Raw genomic sequence first — 22,138 nt, forward strand, 5'->3', positions numbered from 1 at the left:
ACACAAGTAGAAATGGAATCCTAAAATACATGTTCTGATTTCTCAGTAGGAAAATTTGCTAAAGCAATTTCTAATTCCCTTATGATTTTACTTACTATAGCCATATTCTAATATACCCTTCCCCCAAAAAGATAGAAAAAACCAAAAATATATTTTATCTGTGTTGTAGTTAATAATGATATAAAAAATAAATTATGATTTTATTTCATCTTCCACTATTAAATACTTTAAGTAAATTTTTTCTATATAGAAAATGTAAAAAATATTTTAAACAATACAGAACACATTAGCTTGGGTTTGCCATGCTACTATCATGATTCAGCTCTTAAGGGAAAAAAAAATCCCTTGCCCCCTATTTTAACAAGAGCAAGTAGAGTGTAGGTGAACACAAAGGGGGGTAGAAAAGACATATAAATAACAATCTTTCAAAATTCTATTCACGAATATTGTTTTTTGTTGTTGCAATTGCACAATGAAATATGAAAGTTCAATTTCCTCTTCATTTTCTTTTAATAAAACTTCTTTTCATTTCATTTTTGAGAGAAGATTGAATCTAAATTACTTTGACTTCTCTTGGCCTAGCTTTGGCGAATGCTACCAGACATGAAAACAGAGGCCTTTTAAAGCATCACCCATGGAAATAAAGAGGCACAGCCTCCACCGCTGTGTACATTAGCAGTGAGTGCCAACTGCACATTATATTGTAATCCTTGCTCCTTCTCTTAACCAGGCCATTTGCAGAAATAGAAAATCTACAAAGGTACCCCTGTTGGGTTTTCCTTATCCATCCCATAGCAAACTTATTTTCTAATGTTAGGAGAAAATAGGGTCCTTTTTGGTGAGGTAACATTTGAACTTCCATATGATATCAAAAATGTTTTTGACAAACATCCATGTTATGGGTTGAGTTTTGTCCCTCAAGAGTCATATGTTTAAATCCCTATCCTAGTACCTCAGAACACGACCTTATTTAAAAATAGGATTGCAAATGTAATTAGTTAAGGCAGTTTCATAATGGGGTAACGTGAGCCCCTAGCCCAATATGATCGGTGTCATTATAAAAGGGGAAATTTGAAGACAGTAACACGTACACTAGGAAAGTATTATGTGAAAATTGGAGTTATGCTGTCATAAGTTAAGAGCTACCAGACACTAGGAAAGAGTCTTTGAACAGATCCCTACCTTGTATTTGCAGAGGGAGCATGGTCCTGCCAACACCTTGATCTTAGACCTCTATACACTAGAACAGTGAGACAAAATAATGTCTATTGTTTAAGCCACTCAGTTTGTGATACTTTGTTACAGTAGCCCTAGCAAACTTAGACAACCCAGAATACCACAGACAACTCATCAACTTTCCATGGTATCTTATTGCGTAAGAAAAACAAAAATCAAGTTCTTTGGCATGGCTTTGAAAGGGCTCTTGTTACCTGGCCTCTGTGTACTTGTTCAGCCTAACACTTCTTCCACATGGTTTGACCTTTAAAATATCAATCCTTGTTCTCCTAAAAGTGTTTCCTTCTTCTACCTCAGGCCTTTGAATATGGAATTACCTCTAAAATGGTGTGTAATATATGTTCTAACCGTCATACAATTTTTTTACTCTATTCCAGCAATGGCATATTCAAGGGAGTGAACTAATGATGGGCTATGTTTTCATAATTAAGGACAATAATAAAAATATGAAGGTATATTCAGTGAAAAAATATTGTAGTGGGGTCTTCCCTGGTGTCACGGTGCTTAAGAGTCCACCTGCCGATGCGGGGTACACGGGTTTGTGCCCTGGTCCGGGAAGATCCCACGTGCCAGTCCGGGATGATCCTACATGCGCGGAGTGGCTGGGCCCGTGAGCCATGGCCGCTGAGCCTGCGCGTCCGAAGCCTGTGCTCCACAACGGGAGAGGCCACAGCAGTGAGAGGCCCGCGTACCGCAAAAATAAAAAATATTGTAGTGAATGGACTGGAGATCTCAGTAAGATCAAAGAACTTTTAAATGAGGGATAATAGAATAGTGAGACAGAAAGATGGTTAGAGGAGAGTGCTGTACTTGAAGTCAAGATTTTGCAAGTGATGCAGTTATTAGTGATGTCTCAGGTAAGACCATGAGAATGTGTCCCTGAGGTGGGAAATAGTAGGCTAATATAAGAATGAGTTCAAGGACTGAGATCAGGGTGTTGAATATATAGTTTATGTGGATGCTGAATTTTCTAAGAATAATAAGGAACAGTGGTGAATAGTGTATAGGAATCTAATGGTTATAATCTTTAACGAATGAGAAGTGACCAAAAAGCTAATGAAGGGGCAGTGAGTAGAACGATCTGATCTTACGTGTTTCAGAGAAACTCAGATTATAGGGTAGGAAGGAAAGCAAATGGTCTAGATTAGCAAAGAAAAACAAGGAGTCCCATAAAGTCCATATGGGAATCATGGGGTGGAAGAAAAATGAAATAGGTTCAGACTCCAAATACCACATAAAAACAGACAGAATGAGATTACAAAACCAAAATTGATAGATAAGATTTACAACAAAACCAGGTGACAAAGTATGACCACAAACACTAAAATTCAAGTGAGTGGGGAAAACCAATGGCTACAACACCTGCATGACATCTGGTTTGGGCAAAGGAAGGAGGAAACCAGAGGCAACACTGACCAAAAATAGCCAATAGCTGTTCACTGGAGAACAGCACCTGAAACTGGGAGACACTTTGATTTTTCTAATAGTAGGACTTCTGCCTAAGAAAGTTTAAAGGGGCCCAAGGGGTGCGAGCAGTCTATCCCCTGTGAACTTCCAAACCTGACCTCCCAGGCTCCTTGCTTAGAGCCATACACTCATTTTTTATTCAATCTATTCTATTCTATTCACACCACAACCTCTCATACATTGTCCGCTCTGCAACATTGCAAAATGGAACCCAATCCTCTTTCTCTTTGCTCTTTTTTTTTTCCCCCTCCCAGATTTATTTTAACTTTGACATTTTCTGTGATTAGATTGATTTGGAAGAGAAAGTTTTGTACACTGGGGAGTGGAATTTAAGCAATGCCTCCAAGTTTAATTGCATTTTGCTTACTAAAAGGAAAACAGACCAAAGCCAGTAAACACTAAGGAAAGAACAAATCACTATCAAAGGATGCATATCAGATGGGAATCAATTCAGAGCTTATTGCTGGTGTCAAATTATCAATAAGATTTATCCTTAGGGACAGGAGGAAAGCTGATCCACAGTAGGAATAACGAGGGAGAAAGCCCCGAAACATCATGTGTTCTGATTTTTGGGAAAGCTTTCAGCAAATGAGATATTCCCCTGGAGGGCAGAGATCTTTTAAAACCAACCTTAATGGATGTCCTTGTACTTATACATACGTCTGTCTATCTATCTGTTTATCTGTCTGTTAGCAGCCTGACATGGTAGGAAGGGCACAGACTATGACAACACAAATTGGGATTTAGAAACTGACTCTAACACTTCCTGGCTTTGGGCAAGTTATTATCGTGAGTCACAGTTTCCTTAACTTAAAATAGCACCAATAACACATATGGATTGCCATGAGGATCAAATTAGAGAATATAGATAGAGTGTTTTCCTTTGTTTCAGCAATCCATAAATACTAGCGATTAGTAATATTATTAGATAAGCTGTTGTAGTGTATGCATTTGTTACAATGATGTGTTTTTCAAATCATATTTTATCCTTATGTTCTGACTTGCATGAGGGTCCTCATGGAGAATATGGGATAAAAGGATAATTAAGATCAAAAATATTTCAGGAAACTTGAGAGTGAGGCCCCTGTGGCTTTGGTCCTTGACCCACCGTCACCGGCTTCAGCACTTGGTGCCTGCCTCAGACATTTGCTATAATTAGTACTGAAAGCATCCCTGGGGGCTTGAAAGGAGGCTTCTTCCCCTGAATGCACATTTCCTGTGTGGCTGGATTCCTTGGGTTTAGGCCACTGGCCAAAGAAGGCAGATCTGGAGGGGCACATGCTTTTCTCAGGCTGAAGTGAACAGATAAAAAGGAGAGGAAGGGAGTGTCACAGGACATCCTAATGAGATCTCTCCTAGTTGTGAGACCTCTGGGCTGAGGAATTAGTGTGCAGATCATTTGCTAATGAGCATGACCACAGCCATAGAAGGATCTTTAAATGCGCTAAGAAATGTGGAGAAATTCTACTGACTGCCTTCCTAAACTGGGTGTGCTGAGAAATAAGATGATCCATTTAAAAATGCAAGTCCTAAAAAAGGCAATGGTAATAAGCACAAATTCTAGTAGACATGTATTATTAATAAACACTGTGAGATTGCACCCTTCATATGTGCCAGTGGGTTTAAGGGAGATAGCTCTTACTCAAAATCCTTGATAGGCAGCAGTCCAACTCAGGTCTAATTGCCTCTTTCTTTGCCCCACCCCCAGAAGTCTAACAATGAGGAGGAGCTTTCTCCTTAATTCATGGGAGCTCAGTAAACACTTCCTGGTACTGAGGACTCATATTTTGCTCCCTCCCTCCACCTTCCTCCTGTTTTTCATTTCTTCCTTCGTTTGAATTACGTACAACCTGTAGGCAACCAACACATAGTGTGGGTATGACATTCTTACTTTTGGGTAGTGCATGATTGGAAGCATTAAAAAGTACTGAGTAGATCTCTAAAAGCTTGTCCTGATACTGACTAATTTCTTATTAGAATTAGATATCTTGGCATCTTATTTCTAATTACTTTTTTATTAAACACACACACTCCTACACTTTGACCTTTTCCACTCAACCTCTTTGGGAAAAGGGAAGGCATTTTTTATGGTTCCCCAAGGGCTTACAAGTTTACCAGCAAACCATGCATATTCAATCACACTCCCCTAATGAACTGCTGCTGTCAGTTTAGTTCTCATAAAAACACAAGTGAGGCAACATAGACAGTGGTGATTCCTGAGCCCAGGTCTGTGATACCCCAGGGTGTCTCCAGTTATTTCCAGGTGGGGGTTGAGGGTCTCATGAAGTTCTCTGACAAAACTAATTTTAATCCACTTCAATTTGCAAAATTGTAGGCCATGCAGCACTTTGATTAAGAAGGACATTTCAGAAAATCAAGTGAGTCACAGTAGGGTATTGTAAATGGGAAAACAAACAAACAAAAATCTTTGGTATAAAAATTCATAACCAGTTACATTTTTCCTTCTTTTTGTCCACATAGCCAGTGGCAGCTCCTATTGTGATCCCAATATTTGGGTAGATGCTAAGGTGTTAAGGAGAAGAAAATAGAGAATCTAATATTTACTGAGACTTTGCAATGTGCGTATCATTGTAAGAGAAGTTTTTGCATATTGCATTTCATATCATGCCTACAACATCCTTATGCGGTAGAGCCAATATGAACTATTTTACAAGGAAACTGAGGGCTTAGAGGCACTAAATAATTAGCCCAAAGTCCAAAACTGGTAAAGCATGGAGCTGGAAGCTGAATTTAGATCTCTCTAATTCCAAGGCTTATATTTTTCTTATTAATATGTTTTCATAATTAGGGCATGAGAACACAGAAAGCGGGTATGGTCTGGCTGGGAAGAAAAAACACTTGAGAACTCAAGGATAATTCATTAGACGTAGACAATATAGGAATGTCAAATTTTACGGTAAAGAAATAAAATCAGGTGAGATATCAATGTGGGCTAGGGGAAGTAAAGGATTTTATGAACCAGCATGCTTAAGACCCTAAAAAATGGGTGAAATTGGAAGACATGGAGAAGAGCAGAAATAGGATTTTAAGTAAAAAAAAGGTAGGAGAATTTAGTTGGATGTGAGAAAGGTCACCATGGTCACAAGAAGATTCGATTGCCCAGAGTGGCCAGTTTGGGTAGGGCAGTAGTGGGGAATCCGTTTGGTTAAGCAGTGTATGGCTAGATTCGATGAGAACTGTTACACTCTGGCAGACAGCTGCTCTTTGCCTTATCTAGTTAAAAAAAAAAAAAAAAAATTATTATCTACCTACTCTGTGTTAAGCACAGGAGGAGACCAGTCAAGAGCTCTGCACTAGTTGGAAGTTAATTGTCTAGGGACTAGTTCTAGCACCATCACATATTTGTGACTGGACAAATTACTGAGCCTCACTTAATTCAAAATGTCCTCATACCCTGAAATGAAACCATAACACAATACCTGTATGATTGCTAAAACTGACAGATTTCCAGACATTTGAATTCAACTATTTGACAGCTTCACTTAGATGTCTAATTAAACAATTTAAACCTAATATGCCTAAATAGAACTCTTGATTTTACCACTTCATAAGACAAAACAATGCAAGACATAAAACAAAACTTGACTTTTTTTTTTTTTTTTTTTTGCCTTGCACTGCTGTCTTGGCCACATATCTTTGATTTCTTCTTCCAATCTTGACTATTTCTGACCAATTCTCCAAAACATAGCCAAAGTGCTTTTTAAGAAAGTATTGTCACCATCTAAGTCTTCAATGTCTTTCCATCACTCTTAGAATGGAATCTAAATCTTGTTTCCTTGGGTTCAAGGCCTTAAATGGTTTTCTCTCAGTCTTCAGTGTCATTTCTTCAATATCATTCATCAACCAACTTCTTTTTTCTCTCCGCGTTCCAGCCACACTGGCCTTGTCGAAGTCATTCCTGCCATCTCATGGTCTCTGAACCAGTTGTTCTCCCTCTCTAAAATGTTCCTCTTTATATGTTTGGTACAGTTTTTGCCTAGAATGTCCTTCTCACTGATCTTTGCATGTTTGTCACTTCCTTACCATTCAGGTATTAACTCAAATGTCAACTCTTCAGAAAAGCATTAGTGGCACTCATTCTAAAGGGAACACCCAGTTGTGGCCTGTCAGATCATTACCTTCTTTTCACTGCATTGTACTTATCATTAAGATTTTTCTTAGATATTTCTCAGGTCATTTTTATGTTTCTTTTCTCTCTGACTCCACTAGCATGAAGCTTCAAGAGAGCCAAGAGACCTTCCCTCCTTGTTCACTATTTTATCCCTGCACATGGCAGTGTATGTGGCACTTATGATGGCTCCATAGATATTTGCTGTGTTAATAAAATGGTCAACCAATGTTTGACAGGGTTTGACATGAAGAAAGTCACTTTAGTAGGAAAGTGGACATGATATGCAGTCTTATTTGAGTAAGGACTGACTTGAATTTGAGTGGCTATACCAGAAAGAGGGAATGAGGGACAGCTGGAATGGAGCATAAAAGGAGAAATTGAAGAGGAATATCATAGGGAAATTTGAAAACATTTGGTGACTGATTGCTATGAAAGGTTTGAAGTATATAAGGCTTTCTGCTTCCTAACCTGAAAGGTCATGTAAAGTATGGAAACCATGAAGTGAAGAGTCCTTTGGCAGGAGTATGGAAAGTGATGCCCTTAGAAAGGATGTGGTGCATTCAGAGAAAGATATCCAGTAGGCAATGTATTGACCTAACACGTTAGCAAAACCATGAAACTTCACATACTGATTTTGGCAAATGTGGTAGATAGAACTATTGTTGAGAAATAGTCACCACCTCTCCATTCTGTGTAGGGAATGGACTTCTCTGCCCCTTAATTTTGAGCCCACTCATGAGCCTTTTTAAGATAATATTAGGATGCAAGGAGTCTTGGAACATGCTTGAAGGGTAGGGCTTTGTCTCCTATGTTTCTGCTGTGAGAATCTTAGCTGCTGTTCTGAAAGGAGGTTGAGAGACCCATGAGAAAAGTCTGGATTCAACCTGTAGCCCAAAGCCAATTTCTGATGAGACTAGTCTAGGTCAACTGAACCCCAGCCAGTGTGAGGTCATGTGAGCAAAACTGTGTTGTAATTATTGTTTTAAGACACTGAGTGGTTTGTGAGTTTTGGAGTAGTTTGGAGTGGTTTGTGACAATTTGTGACTCATAGAGAATTTTCAGAAAAGTCGAATTGAAACTGTTAAAAAAATTAAACTTGCTGAATGAGTGAATATAGAAAATTACAAGTGGATAGGTAATAAATTATGTTATCCAGTGTAACTCCTTCTCTAATAACATTACTTCAGTTCATTTGCTCATTCATTCAGATATTCAGAAATAAATATTGAATGATATGGTCATTTATGTGCCAGGATTATAGCAGAAAACAAGATAAAATCTATGTTACAACCTTGATATCCAAAGTTTCTATGGAACTTTTCTGCAAACTCTTCCAAAATGTGTAACTGTCTCCTCAGACTGTCTTCCATGCTCCAGATATATATTTCAAGATGTCAGCATGACCTCTTAGTCCCCAAGGTATATTCAACTCAACATATCCAAATACTAGTTTCTTAACTTTCTCACCTTTCAACCAACAATCTTCTCCTCTTCCTGTCTTTCCCATCTGTAAATCTGTCATCAGTTCACTCAAGCCAGGAAATCTGGAATGATTTCTTCCTTCTTTTCCTCTTCCATTTCCAATCAACCTTCTCCCACCATCACGTCTATCTCCTAAATGTCTTGCCGGGCAATGCTTTCTTCTCTATCACATGCTGTCACTACTCTTAGGAAAGTCTTTAATTCCATTACAGTGGTCATTCTTTTGTGAGAAATAAATAATAGAAAAAATATGTAAGGAGCTTATACAGTTTCCAATACAAATATATCATTAGTTTGTCTCTGGCTAGAAAATTTATATTCATCAGCTGAAGGCCAGCAGAAATGCCTTCTCTATATTGAGAATGAGTCTAGCAAGGCATTTGAGATGGTGAGTACTCAGGTCTAAGGAAAAGCAGAAATATGTCTCCCAGAAGTTTATCCTATGAGCCAAAAAAAGGGGGGAGGGAAGGAGAGACTCAAACAAAATACTTAGACACAGACCAGTTCTCATTTCAAACTTTAATGAATAACTCAGAAATTAGAACATTACATTTACTTTTTCTTAATTCCAACCAAATATTTTAAAAAGAATCACCTGACAGACTAGCTTATTTGAAAAGAGAAACACCAGACCTTCAGAACCTCAATTTCCCTTATTAAAATAAATGAGTTTGGCTTTGTTTGTGCTTAATCTTGGCTGGAAATTTGCATTACCCAATCAGAAGTTAACAAGCCCCGCAGGGGAAATCAAGTGTCACATTAGAAATTCCACAGGAAATCCACCAATAACTCAGAGCAGGCAAGGCTTTATATATGGAGACTTCTAGCCCTTCTCAAGTCTATTAAAAACCTTTAAATCCTGCTTTAGACAAAACATAAAGGAGGGTTGGGATCTCTGTCATTCCTGAGAGGCCCTTCAATTTCTACATACTAATATTTAATCATTGAAAATGTCTATATATCCAAAACTAAGTCATTTAGTCTTGGTATATATAACACATTAATTTTATATAAACTCTTATTCTGACATGAAGTGGTTTACATAAGAGGGAAATAAAATCCTCTGGAGCTGAGTACAGAACATTCCTCTTTTACCCATCCTTTATCAAAAGAGAGTTGTGATGATGGTTTAAAACGGCATTTGGAAAGCAGCTCTTGATGGCATCTTTCCCACCTCTCTGCCAACACACCTATGAAGACACCAACAGAGGTGAGAAATCACTTCTCTGAAAAGTGGGCATGACTGTCAATTTTACTACAAGAATTTGAGAGAAATTTCTGTTTTTGAGGTGAATTTACCTCACCTCTGAAGGCAAGAGATGGAAAAAGCATGAGAACTAGAGTATGCTTGTTTCCCCAGAAAGTAAGTAGGACAATAGCTATTTGCTCCCCCCACTCTTTGGTCCTTATTTCACAAGTTCATATTCTGTAATATATTGATATTGGACTAGCTGTAACCCACCTCAACCCCAACATTGAATGCCCATTTGTCATCATTCGTTTCTGTGTGTATGATTTCCCAAAGGCTGCTACTTTTAATCTCCCTCCCCCTTAGAAATTTTCCTTTTTAACGTCCCAGTATGAAATTCCAAGAAGACAATTGGGCAGAAAGTAGAAGAAAATAGCGGGCAATTGCACTCCTGGAGATAGAAACAATTTGTAATTAGTAAAAGCTGTGTCAGGGTCTTGGTGGAAAGAGCTCTTACAGCAGGTTATCCAGCTATAATGTCCATCCCCTTCAACCAGTCAGGGCATTGGAGAACCAGACACTGGAGATAGGAAATAATCACTTCTTGTACAGCAAAGTTAAACCCTGCAACAGGCTGAGAGTCCCATTGACTTTGAAAGAGAGGCTGACCAGCACCCAAGTGAATAACAAGATCAAAATAAATACACATACTGTTTACTGTCAAGGGTCAAAAACAACAGAACAAACATAAAACATCCTGGGGCATCTGCACAGATATACAAGAATGAAGAAAACAGAATAGTATCCTGAAGAACAAATGTGAGGATGAACAGGACTTCCCTTTATAAAATAACTTACTGGAACAAATAGAGTATATCTATTATGTGTACATTTACACTGAGAACAGCAATGGACAGGAATAGACAGCTTCACTCATATGATTTTAAAATATGATACTCCTTAGCCCCTTGACCATTTTTACAAATGACTTAGAGCATATTAAAATATCCTATGTTTTGTGGCAAGGAATAGAAAATGAGGCTATCTTAATTCTCCATAGTAATGGAAGTTATCTATACTGAGACTTAGAAGGTCAGAACAAATGTGACCTTGCTTCCTTTCCTAAAATTCTGAAGTTACTGCACAATTGTGTGATTCCCAGGCTTCTACCTTCTTTCCACTAATAATGGTACTTTAATTTTCATCTTCAGAGTTCTCAAATTGGAAACTAAACTACACAGACTTGACTTGGCTGTTACATAAGTAAATCCCTCATTTTGGGCTGGTCCATTAACTTCTCTGTCTCTGTATCCACCATCAACTTTAAAAGGAAGTGATGAGAATTAATCGGTAGTTTTAACCTGTAATCTATGGAATTGAGGGGCTTCTAGTGTTGGATTTGGGAGACAGGTTGGACTGGGCAGGTCTCCAATCCCCATTCTTGCTTCAAACATGGCACTTTGGTATTCTTCTGTTTTACGTTGTGGTCATCTGCATGCGAATGTCTTGAACTAGTCAGAGCTCTCTAGAGAAACAGAAACAGGAGGATATACACATGAAGAGATTTATTACAAGAAATCAGATCACATAATTATGGAGGCCTAGAAGTCCCACAGTCTGCTGTTTACAAATTGGAGAACCAGGAAAGCCAGTGGTGTAATTCAGTCCAAGTCTGAAGGCCTGAGAACCAGGAGCACAACAGGCAGGAAAGGTGGATGTCCTAGCTCAGTCAGTCAGGAAAAAATTAACTTTTCCTTCCTCCAACTTTTTGTTTCATTCAGGCCCTCAAGGGATTGGATGATGCCCACCCACATTAGGATAGAAAAATTCTTTACTAAATCTACCACTTCAAATGCTAATCTCATTCAGGAAAAATTGAGCACGCCATTGACGATATTCAATAGTAAAATATATCAATTCTGAGTCAACTCTTATAGTTTGATTCCTTTCAATATATTCTCCATATTTACAATAAAAGATAGGAATAATTTGCTGGAACATATATATCTAACCTACCAGTGTCAAAGATGTAATCCAGATCAAATTCCTAATAGGGCCTTGGTGATGATAAATTAAATTCTTATTCCTTTTTCCTAATTTCAAAATTTCAAATGTACTAAAATGAGTGTGCTGAAAATGAAGAATACTGATAATGAGATTTTTTTGTTGTTTATTTGTTTCTCATGCTAGTTATGCAGGAAATGTTCCTTGTCTTAGACTTGACAGAATAAAGTATGGAAAACCCACTTCTAATTCTCTGACTTATAAAATTATTTTAATAAGAAGATTAATGGGGGTCTTCCCTGGTGGCTCAGTGGTTGAGAGTCCGCCTGCCGATGCAGGGGACGCGGGTTCGTGCCCCGGTCCGGGAAGATCCCACATGCCACGGAGCGGCTGGGCCCGTGATCCATGGCCGCTGAGCCTGCGCGTCCGGAGCCTGTGCTCCGCAACGGGAGAGGCCACAACAGTGAGAGGCCCGCGTACCGAAAAAAAAAAAGCTATTAATGGGAAAAATCAACTGTTGAACAATTTTCTCATCTAGTGTTTTATTCAAACCAATGGAATTCAAGGACTGTAGGCTTTTCTATTTTTATCATAAATTTTACTTTAAGGTCTGTATATAGCTGATTAGGAAATGTAGAGTGTAGTTCAAAAGAAATACAGCAGCAGCAAGGATCTATCAAAAGATCTCCTTGAGATGTATTACCTAAAGCTCTATCTAGACCACTCAGATATTTTTGGAGGAAAATAGATTTTGTTTTCTCTTCACTGCAGCAGTAAATAATTTTATAGCTTGGAAACAATTCCTATGCAAACTCTTCAGTATATATTTTAAAAGAATAGATTTTGCCTCTTACAGAGATATGATGTCACTCACACAACTGTAATACTATATCTTCAATTAAAATAAAAGCCCCTGTAAGCCATTGGGGATGATAAATATATTATAATGGAATTTTATACTGAGAGGTGCTATATAACTAAAATAGAAAGCAAAATAAGAGAATAGACAATACCGTGTGATCAAATTGCATCCATCCATCCATCAAACATTTATTGTTATCGTATCTAATCTGTGTCCAGCCTTGTGCTGACTGATGAAGGTACAAACATTAATTCTACATGATTCCTCAAAGAGGTCATGAGATCATAAGTGTGAGTGGGCATGAATAACACACTCACAGTATAATACATGATACATAAGTGATGCATAGAAATATACATATGTTGAAGTTTGGATGAGTAGGGCAGTCTGAGCTGGCAAGCAGACTGCGTAAAGTTGCTAAAATGAGAAGCAAAATAGTACTGAATATAAGAAATGGGCTTTGGCTTAAGACAGAGCCACATTATAAAATCCCACTTTGGCCACTTGCCAGTTGTGTGACATTGGGCAGATACTTAACATCTCACAATTTTAGACATATCTGATGTTAAAATGGGGAGAAATTTCCACTCAAAAATTTTATAAGGATAAAAAAATATAGGAATGATTATGAATTTTGTCAGGATACAGGTATTCCTTTCTCTCCTTTATAAATTTACCAGTTGAAGAGGAGGCATGAGTGAATATAAATGCATCAAGGTGTGAATTAAAGGATGCAGGAGTATCAAGGGTAAGCTGGATCTTCCCTGTACTCAATGAATATGTTTTCTAGGTGCAATTAGCCAACAGAGGGGAGTGGGGTGCAGATCAGAGAAGGGAGCTAGGGCTGAATTTTGCAGGACCTTGTGTGCCATGTTGAGCTTTTTCTTCTTTTTTTTCTTTTTCCTTCCTTTTTGCGGTACGCGGGCCTCTCACTGCTGTGGCCTCTCCCGTTGTGGAGCACAGGCTCCGGACGCGCAGGCTCAGCAGCCATGGCTCACAGGCCCAGCCACTCTGTGGCATGTGGGATCTTCCTGGACTGGGGCACAAACCCATGTTCCCTGCATCGGCAGGCAGACTCTCAACCACTGCACCACCAGGGAAGCCCCATGTTGAGCTTTTATATTATGTCCATTAATCTACTTTAAATGTAGTAATAAGATGGCATATACATTATGAAAAAAATTCAAAATTATTTCTATGTACCAAACATTTTCTGAATACCAGTATTAAAAATCAATATTCTTTGTATCAGAATATATATCAAATTACTTCCAACTAAATTATTAAATGTAAAATTCAAAAAGACATTTTAAATATAAGAAGAAAGCATAGGTAACTAATAAATCATGGAGGGGTAGGATTCTTCTACCCACTAAGCAACAAAATAACAGAAGAAAGGATTAAGAGATTTGACTCCAGAAAATTGAAACATTTTCAAATATTGAAAAAGTTAAAATTAACTCAGACAAATTTAGTTGAAAAATTATAGATCCACGTGTATTAATATATCACTAAAGAACTGTTTTCTTTTTTAAAATTGGGCTATAGTTGCTTTACAATGCTGTGTTAGTTTCTGCTATACAACAAAGTGAATCAGCTGTAGATATAGATATGGTCACCTACTCTATGACAAAGGAGGCAAGAATATACAATGGAGAAAATACAGCCTCTTCAATAAGTGATGCTGGGAAAACTGGACAACTACATGTAAAAGAATGAAATTGGAACACTCCCTAACACCATACACAAAAAATAAACTCAAAATTGATTAAAGACCTAAATGTAAGACCAGAGCACTATAAAACTCTTAGAGGAAAACATAGGAAGAATACTCTTTGACATAAATCACAGCAAGATCTTTTTTGACCCACCTCCTAGAGTAATGAAAATAAGAGCAAAAATAAAAATGGGACCTAATGAAACTTAAAAGCTTTTGCACAGCAAAGAAAACCATAAACAAGATGAAAAGACAACCCTCAGAATGGGAGAAAATGTTTGCAAATGAAGCAACTGACAGGGGATTAATCTCCAAAATATACAAATAGCTCATGCAGCTCAATATCCAAAAACAAACAACCCAATCCAAAAATGGGCAGAAAACCTAAGGAGACATTTCTCCAAAGAAGACGTACAGATGGCCAAGAGGCACATGAAAAGATGCTTAACATCACTAATTATTAGAGAAATGCAGATCAAAACTATAATGAGCTATCACCTCACACCAGTCAGAATGGCCATCATCAAAAAAATCCAGGGCTTTCCTGGTGGCACAGTGGTTGAGAGTCCGCCTGCCGATGCAGGGGACACGGGTTCGTGCCCCGGTCTGGGAAGATCCCACATGCCGCGGAGTGGCTGGGCCCGTGAGCCATGGCCTCTGAGCCTGTGCATCTGGAGCCTGTGCTCCACAACAGGAGAGGCCACGACAGTGAGGGGCCCGCGTACCAAAAAAAAAAAAAAAAATCTACAAACGATAAATGCTGGAGAGGGTGTGGAGAAAAGGGAACCCTCTTGCACTGTTGGTGGGAATGTAAATTGATACAGCCACTATGGGGAACAGTATAGAGGTTCCTTAAAAAACTAAAAATAGGAACTGTTTTCTTAACCTTTCTAGATTGTGCATGTATTCAGCCAGCATTGTGCCTGTCTTCAAATTTGTATTAAATGTAAAAAGGAAGATCACTAATGTCTTTCCTAGTAATTCAAAGTCATGAGGAGCCATTGAGAAACTCTTAGTTTTTTAGACGGAATAATGCCAATGTTTCCATGAAGAAAAGCACAGAAATAAATAATCAATGAAATTCTCTGATAATATTTGGTAGGGTAGAGTGAGATGTTACATATTTGTCAAAATATATTGCTACAATTTCAGAGTTCCAATTAAAAGCAAGTATTCTACTTACTTTCTTCCTTGGTTAATTTTGAAGTAAATCAATGTTGCTTATACAAAAAAATTTTAAAGACATATTGGAATTAATGACCCAGCATCAACTACCATTTATTGAGCACTCACTTTGTACCTAAAACTGTGTAAGGTTTTGATTTGTATTTTATTCTTTAAATCTTACAGAAGTCTACAACACTAGTATTTTTATTGGAATGAAAATAAAGAAATTGAAGCTTAGACAGATGGAGTTCAATAGATTGTACTAAATAATGAGCTAAGAGGAATTAGTTGCTGGGTTCTTATCCAAATTCTACATTCTAACATGCACTTATATCCCACATGACTGCTTCGGGAAGACTTAATTTATAACTAAGATTATGAAACAACATAGGAGATGGGATAAAACCAGAGAACCCTCTTTTCAAAGAGAACAATGACCCTGAATGTGCTGACTCATTATTAAGCAGTGCCTTTACCTTCTGGCTCAAAACAAGTAACTCCATCTCTATGAAAATCTGTATCTCACTTATATGATTTAACCAGGGGTTGAGAGTCTCAACCTCTGTTGTAAATGAGAATAATCTGGAGGGTCTTACAAAAATATTGGAGGCCTATCTCAGAGATTCAGACTTAAATATGAGGATGAAGCTTAAGCATTGGCATTTTCTTTTTCAAGCTCTTCAGGTAATTAATGTGCAAAGCTGAGAAACCAGTGCTCTAGATCCTTGAGCAGTATTTCAACAGCAGTAATTGGGGTTTGTGAGCTATTTTCCACCTTAAAAAAAAAAAAATTCTACTCCTAATTAAACTCGGCAGTTTAAATACAATAAAATGTTTCTTTCTTTTTTTTTTTTTTGGTTAAAACGTTATAAATTCACTGTGATTAACTCATGCTGGTAAGGCACTCTGATTGAAAAGTATGTCTCTGATTAATAATCCTAAGAAAACAAATGAGCTACGAATAAATGAAGTTTGTTTGGTAAGCAAACTCAGACCATGGGGTTGATAGGAAAATGATAAAAACAATAATTTGATAATGAAAAACTTGGAAATAACTTCACACAAAATTATAATTTATATCCCAATTATTAGATCCAAGCAGACCAGGGATTTTATTTTTTTGGTTACAAAATTTGCAGAAAATATTATACAAAAATAAAACACATTCATGAAGAGACCCTGCAAAGTTGTAACTATAGAGTTGATAAACTGAAGAACTCTGAGATATTTAGAGCAGATTTCCCAATGCCTCTCTTTTTTTTTTTTTTTTTTTCCAATGCCTCTCTGAATTGCCTTTCACACTCACTCCTGTATATTGGTGGGTATTATTTTTTTAAATTGTCTTCAAATAAATTTGACATTCTGAGCTAAAGAAAGATAAATGTTTCTTGGCTCTAGAACTTGTCAGAGATTTTAAGATGTTAATATGTGTGTGACTCTCTAAGAGAAATACGTTTCCCAAGTATATTACACCATGGGACTTTTTTTCCTACCACATTGTAGGACAAATAACTGTAGAGCCCCACATTCTCCTATAGAGCAACAATGATATCAACAAACCCCACAAAATATACCAAGCGTCTATTATATGTCAAGGCTGCATTTGAAATATATCATGACCTGAATCCAGCTTTAATGTGATTTTAACTTCTATATTTCATAACAGAATGGACTGTTAAAAAAAAGGGGGGGGGCAGGGAATTGACAGATTCCATTATAGCAGATGATGCTAACACAGCTATTCAAAGTCTGGAAGCGACTTAATACAGCACATTAAGGCTCTCAATCTTAAGGGGTAGAATAGGATGAATATATCCTTGAAGGTTTAATAGAGGTGTGATAAAGGGAGAGAGAAGGAGGAAAGAAGGAAGAAAGGAAGGAAAGAAGGAAGAGAAAAAAAGAAAGAGAGAGGAAAGAAGGGAGGGAGGGAAGGAGGGAGGCAGAAAGGAAGGAAGGGAGAAAGAAAGGAAGAGAGAGAGAGAAAAAGAGAGGGAAGGAAGGAGAAGAAAGGAAGGAAGGAAAGAGAGAGAGAAGAGAAAGAAAAAAGAGGCAAATACCCATGTTTTCTGATGGAAATATGGAAGGCAAAATCACTGTGACAGGTACAGTTGCCTGTGTGCCAATAATTCACAGTTGTTAAAAGCTTTTTTGCACCATTTTTAAAGAATGCCTCAAGATCATTGTATCTGAGGTGACTATTATCCCTTCTTCTTCTTCATGCTCTTTTGTGGAAAGCAGTGGCAGGAATGAATGTGAAGAGAACAGCAGATTTCAAAACTAAAAGATAAAAGAGATAGCTGATAGGAGATCTGATGACCCTCCTCAAATCCACATAGTAAAATGCTATGATAGTTTTGCCACCAGAGAGCCCAAAGATGGAATTCACCTTAATAGTTATTAGTAAAAATTAAACTAACTAGTATGTATAGAAATATCTCTAGTAGACCAAGTTTACCCTGTATCTTTCCTTGACCATTGTTTGGCAAGCAAACTTAGATCATTGGGTTGAAAGAAAAATAATAAAAACAGTACTTTCATAATGAAAAACTTGGAAACCACCTCCCACAAAATCACAATTCATGTCCCAATTGAACCCTTGCACCATTTTATGTGAAAGTAACACTGTTCTTTCCATTCTATAGATCATATGAAATCCCTTGCTCAGTGTACTCAGCAGGGCTGGAAATGACAGGCCAGTGTTCTGACTCCAAATCCTGGGCATTTTCCTCCATGTCCTATTATGCTTTGTAGGCTTTCCCTCACTTTCCTTATTTTTCTGTGGTCTCAGAGGGCATGACATACATACCATTTATCTGGCCCTCTCTCACATTGCCCCAACATTTCCCAAAATGTATTCCATAGAGCATTTCTTCTTTAAAGTGTTCCATGAAAAAAGTGATCTGAATCAAATCCATTTAGGAATTCTTCACAGTATATTTATTATTTTGAAAACAACAATGCACATTAGCATATTAAAAGCTGTGAGAAGTCCCACAAGTCTAAGGAGTAAGGGAAGCTGCTTGAGTAAGTTTCCCCCAGTGTTTTCCAAACTTCTGTGACCTCAGGAAGCTTTTTGTACTTATGTCCCCATAGCCACTATTCAAACCCCACACAACCAAGTTTCTACTTTGGTATTCTACCTCTACATCTAATCATCTTTCACCTACTCTCTGAATAAGATATAGGCACTGAAAAGAGTTGTATATGATTGCAGTTTGGTGTTTGCTGAACACTTCCATTAATCAGTGTGTGGTAGATTATCTCCAAAGAAGACTGCACATAATACAGAAGGCTGTAGGTGCTTGCAGCTTCTGCCATCAAGTGACTGAGAGTTTATCCCTGCCTTATGTAAGTAATAACATGTGGCAAAAATAGCATTGTTTCAGATCTGAGACTAACCCTTATGAGGTCTGGACAGTATCAACTTTTGTTTTCTCATAAAACAACTTGGATCCAAGCTACTGAATAAGGAGGGACCAAAAGATAGCCACATGGAGGAAAACGAGGTCTTCCACCAACAGTCAGAACCAAGGACCCAGTCCAGAATGCTCCAGCCCTATAAGCTCCCAGCTGAATGAACCATATGAGTAACCTGTGCCAACATCACATGGAGAACCACCCAGCCAAACGGCATCATCATAAGAAATAATGAATTGTTGTTTTTAAGCCACTACATTTTTGGGTTGTTCATTATATAGCAATAGGTAAGCAAAACACACAGCATCATCTCACACAACAGGGAAGAATCCAGGGCAGGCCATGCATTTGTAACTTTCTACTGCCTTTCAGTTTAGACTGTACATAAATGAAGGAAAACTACATGGCTTCAGGGTTAAAAATTGCACAGCCATGAGAGGAGATTCCTCTCTCTCCTAAGCTGACACACACAACATTTAGCATATGCTTACTTTTCTGTCATTGTTAAACAATCTCCTGTCTTAACCATAAGTTTTCCTAAATGTACACTCACCAGGACAGTAGCTCCAGCTTCTGCAGGTCCTGTTCTTGTCCCTTGTTCACTTGTCTCTTCCCAGTCAGTCCCCCATTCCTCCTATTAGACATTTCTCTTACTTTTCTGTGAGCTATTTACCACTAAAGAAACCAAAGTGAGAACTATCCAGCCCATTGCACACTTAGACAAAAAGAAAGCAATATTTGTTAGTATTATTCTTGATTTGCCTGTTAAGTCTGAATTGCCCAATATTTTAGGCAAGATAGATACCCAGCCTGACAGTGGTTTTCGAAAAATAATTTGTTTTAATAGCTGTCTTAGATGAGGGATGCCCAAATTATGAATGTACAAAAATAATTTACAGAAAAACCTATTTATGAACTTTAGAAAAAATCTTATTATTCCTAGGCCCCACAAGAATGGGCACACAGCCAGCATTTAGAAAAATTCTCATTTCTTTATAGTAGACTTGTACTTGTCTTCCCAGCCTAACCCAACCAACAAAATCAATTAATCTTCAGTCTAAGCCAGATGTTTGTGGCCTCTTTATCTTCTCCTCTTTTGCCTCTTAACATATATCCAGGGTGTTGTAAAGATAAATTTTGTTGGTATATGGAGTTATAGACAATAAGAGCTGGAAGGAACCATAAAAGCTACCTATGTCACTCCAAAACTGGCAGAAATGACATATTCTGAAACCTGCTCCACTCTGGAAAATGTTAAATCAAATGTAAAATCAATTAAACTTGAGCCTCCCTGTCCCCCCTTTCCATTCCTAACCAGGTCCCAGATGCCTGTGTAAATAATCCCAATTAGAAATACATTCATCACATAAAAACTCACCAAATGAATGCCTACAGGAAATAACATGCCAATAAATCTTGCAAAATGTCTGCTATTCACCATCTTCAAAGTTATGAACATATGGAAATGAACATAATGTTTGCAATTAAAAGACTTACTTTACTTCAGGTGCAGTAAAAACATGCCTGAACCTTTAAAACGTATTCCAAAACTATGAATAAGGTTCTGTAAAAGTTGTAGTATGCTTTATGATACAGAGATTTATCATTTACTTATCAAAAATTGTATTCTTTTAGTGACTTGCTTCAATATGCTTTGTATACATTACAGAGATGAAATCTCAAATTCTTCCATGTATTTCAAAAAGAACTAGGTAATAATATTTTGTTGATGATCATGACTTTGCAGTAGCTATTATGAACTGTTAAACTTGGAATATTAATGCCTCCCACTCATGATTATTTTAATGAGGTAATCCATAAACTCTCCATCAGGCTATAATTCCCTTTATAGTACTTATTTATAAGGTGTGTTTCTACAAAATATTTTTGGAAATTAAATCATTTTCTTCTCCATTGCTTCCAATAGAGATTTCTCTTTTTTAAAAAGTCAGCAAGACAAAGTCAGAAAATTTAACCTCTCAGGGTCTCAGTTCATACACTTAAATTTCTTCCCTGGTGGGGTCAGCAAATTTTTTCTTTAAAGAGCCAGATAGTAAATATTTTAGGTTGTTTGGGCCATACAGTCTCTATTACAGCCATTCAACTCTTTGTAGAGGTAAAGCAGGAATAAAAAAATCAGTAACTAAATGAATGAGCTGACTCCCAATAAAAATAGAGCAGGCTGCACTTGGCCCAGGGCCCTTAATTCACTGAGTTCCTTTTTTACAACATCCTATTCAAATAATTTTCCAAGACCTCCTTGGACCCTCTATTGACCCACTATGTCCTATAAAGTTGTTGTTGTTTTTTTTTTTAAATACGTCTTTACTGGAGTATAATTGCTTCCCAATACCATGTTAGTTTCTGTTGCACAACAAAGTGAATCAGCCACACGCATACACATGTCCCCATATCCCCTCTCTCTTGAGCCTCCCTACCATCATCCCTATCCCACCCCTCTAGGTCATCGCAAAGCACCCAGCCAATCTCCCTGTTCTATGCTGCTACTTCCCACCAGCCAGCAATTTTACATTTGGTAGTGTATATACGTCGATGCTACTCTCACTTTGCCCCAGCTTCACCCTCTCACCGCATGTCATCAAGTCTATTCTCTATGTCTACCTCTTTATTCCTGCCCTGCAGCTAGGTTCATCAGTACCATTTTTTTTTTTTTTAGATTCCGTTTTTTTTAGATACCGTTAGCATACGGTATTTGTTTTTCTCTTTCTTCACTCTGTATGACAGACTCCACATCCATACTCCTCACTACAAATAATCAGTTTTGTTTCTTTTTATGGCTGAGTAATATTCCATTGTATATATATGCCACATCTTCTTTATCCATTCATCTGTCAATGGACACTTAGGTTGCTTCCATGTCCTGGCTATTGTAAATAGAGCTGCAATGAACATTGTGGTACATGACTCTTTTTCAATTATGATTTTCTCAGGGTATATGCCCAGTAGTGGGATTGCTGGGTCATATGGTAGTTTTAGTTTTAGATTTTTAGGGAACTTCATACTGTTTTCCATAGTGGTTGTATCAATTTACATTCCCACCAACAGTGTAGGAGGGTTCCCTTTTCACCACACCCTCTCCAGCATTTATTGTTTCTAGATTTTTGATAATGGCCATTCTGATCAGCGTGAGATGATACCTCATTGTAGTTCTGATTTGCATTTCTCTAATAATTAGTGATGTTGAGCATCTTTTCATGTGCCTCTTGACCATCTGTATGTCTTCCTTGGTGAAATATCTATTTAGATCTTCTGCCCATTTTTTAACTGCATTGTTTGTTTTTTTGATATTGAGCTCCATGAGCTGTTTGTATATTTTGGAGATTAATCCTTTGTCTCTTGTTTCAGTTGCAAATATTTTCTCCCATTCTGAGTGTTGTCTTTTTGTCCTGTTTATGGTTTCTTTGCTGTGCAAAAGCTTTTAAGTTTAATTAGGTCCCATTTGTT

The sequence above is a fragment of the Phocoena sinus genome, chromosome 19, assembly GCF_008692025.1.
Source record: "Phocoena sinus isolate mPhoSin1 chromosome 19, mPhoSin1.pri, whole genome shotgun sequence".
NCBI classification, from domain to species: Eukaryota; Metazoa; Chordata; class Mammalia; order Artiodactyla; family Phocoenidae; genus Phocoena; species Phocoena sinus.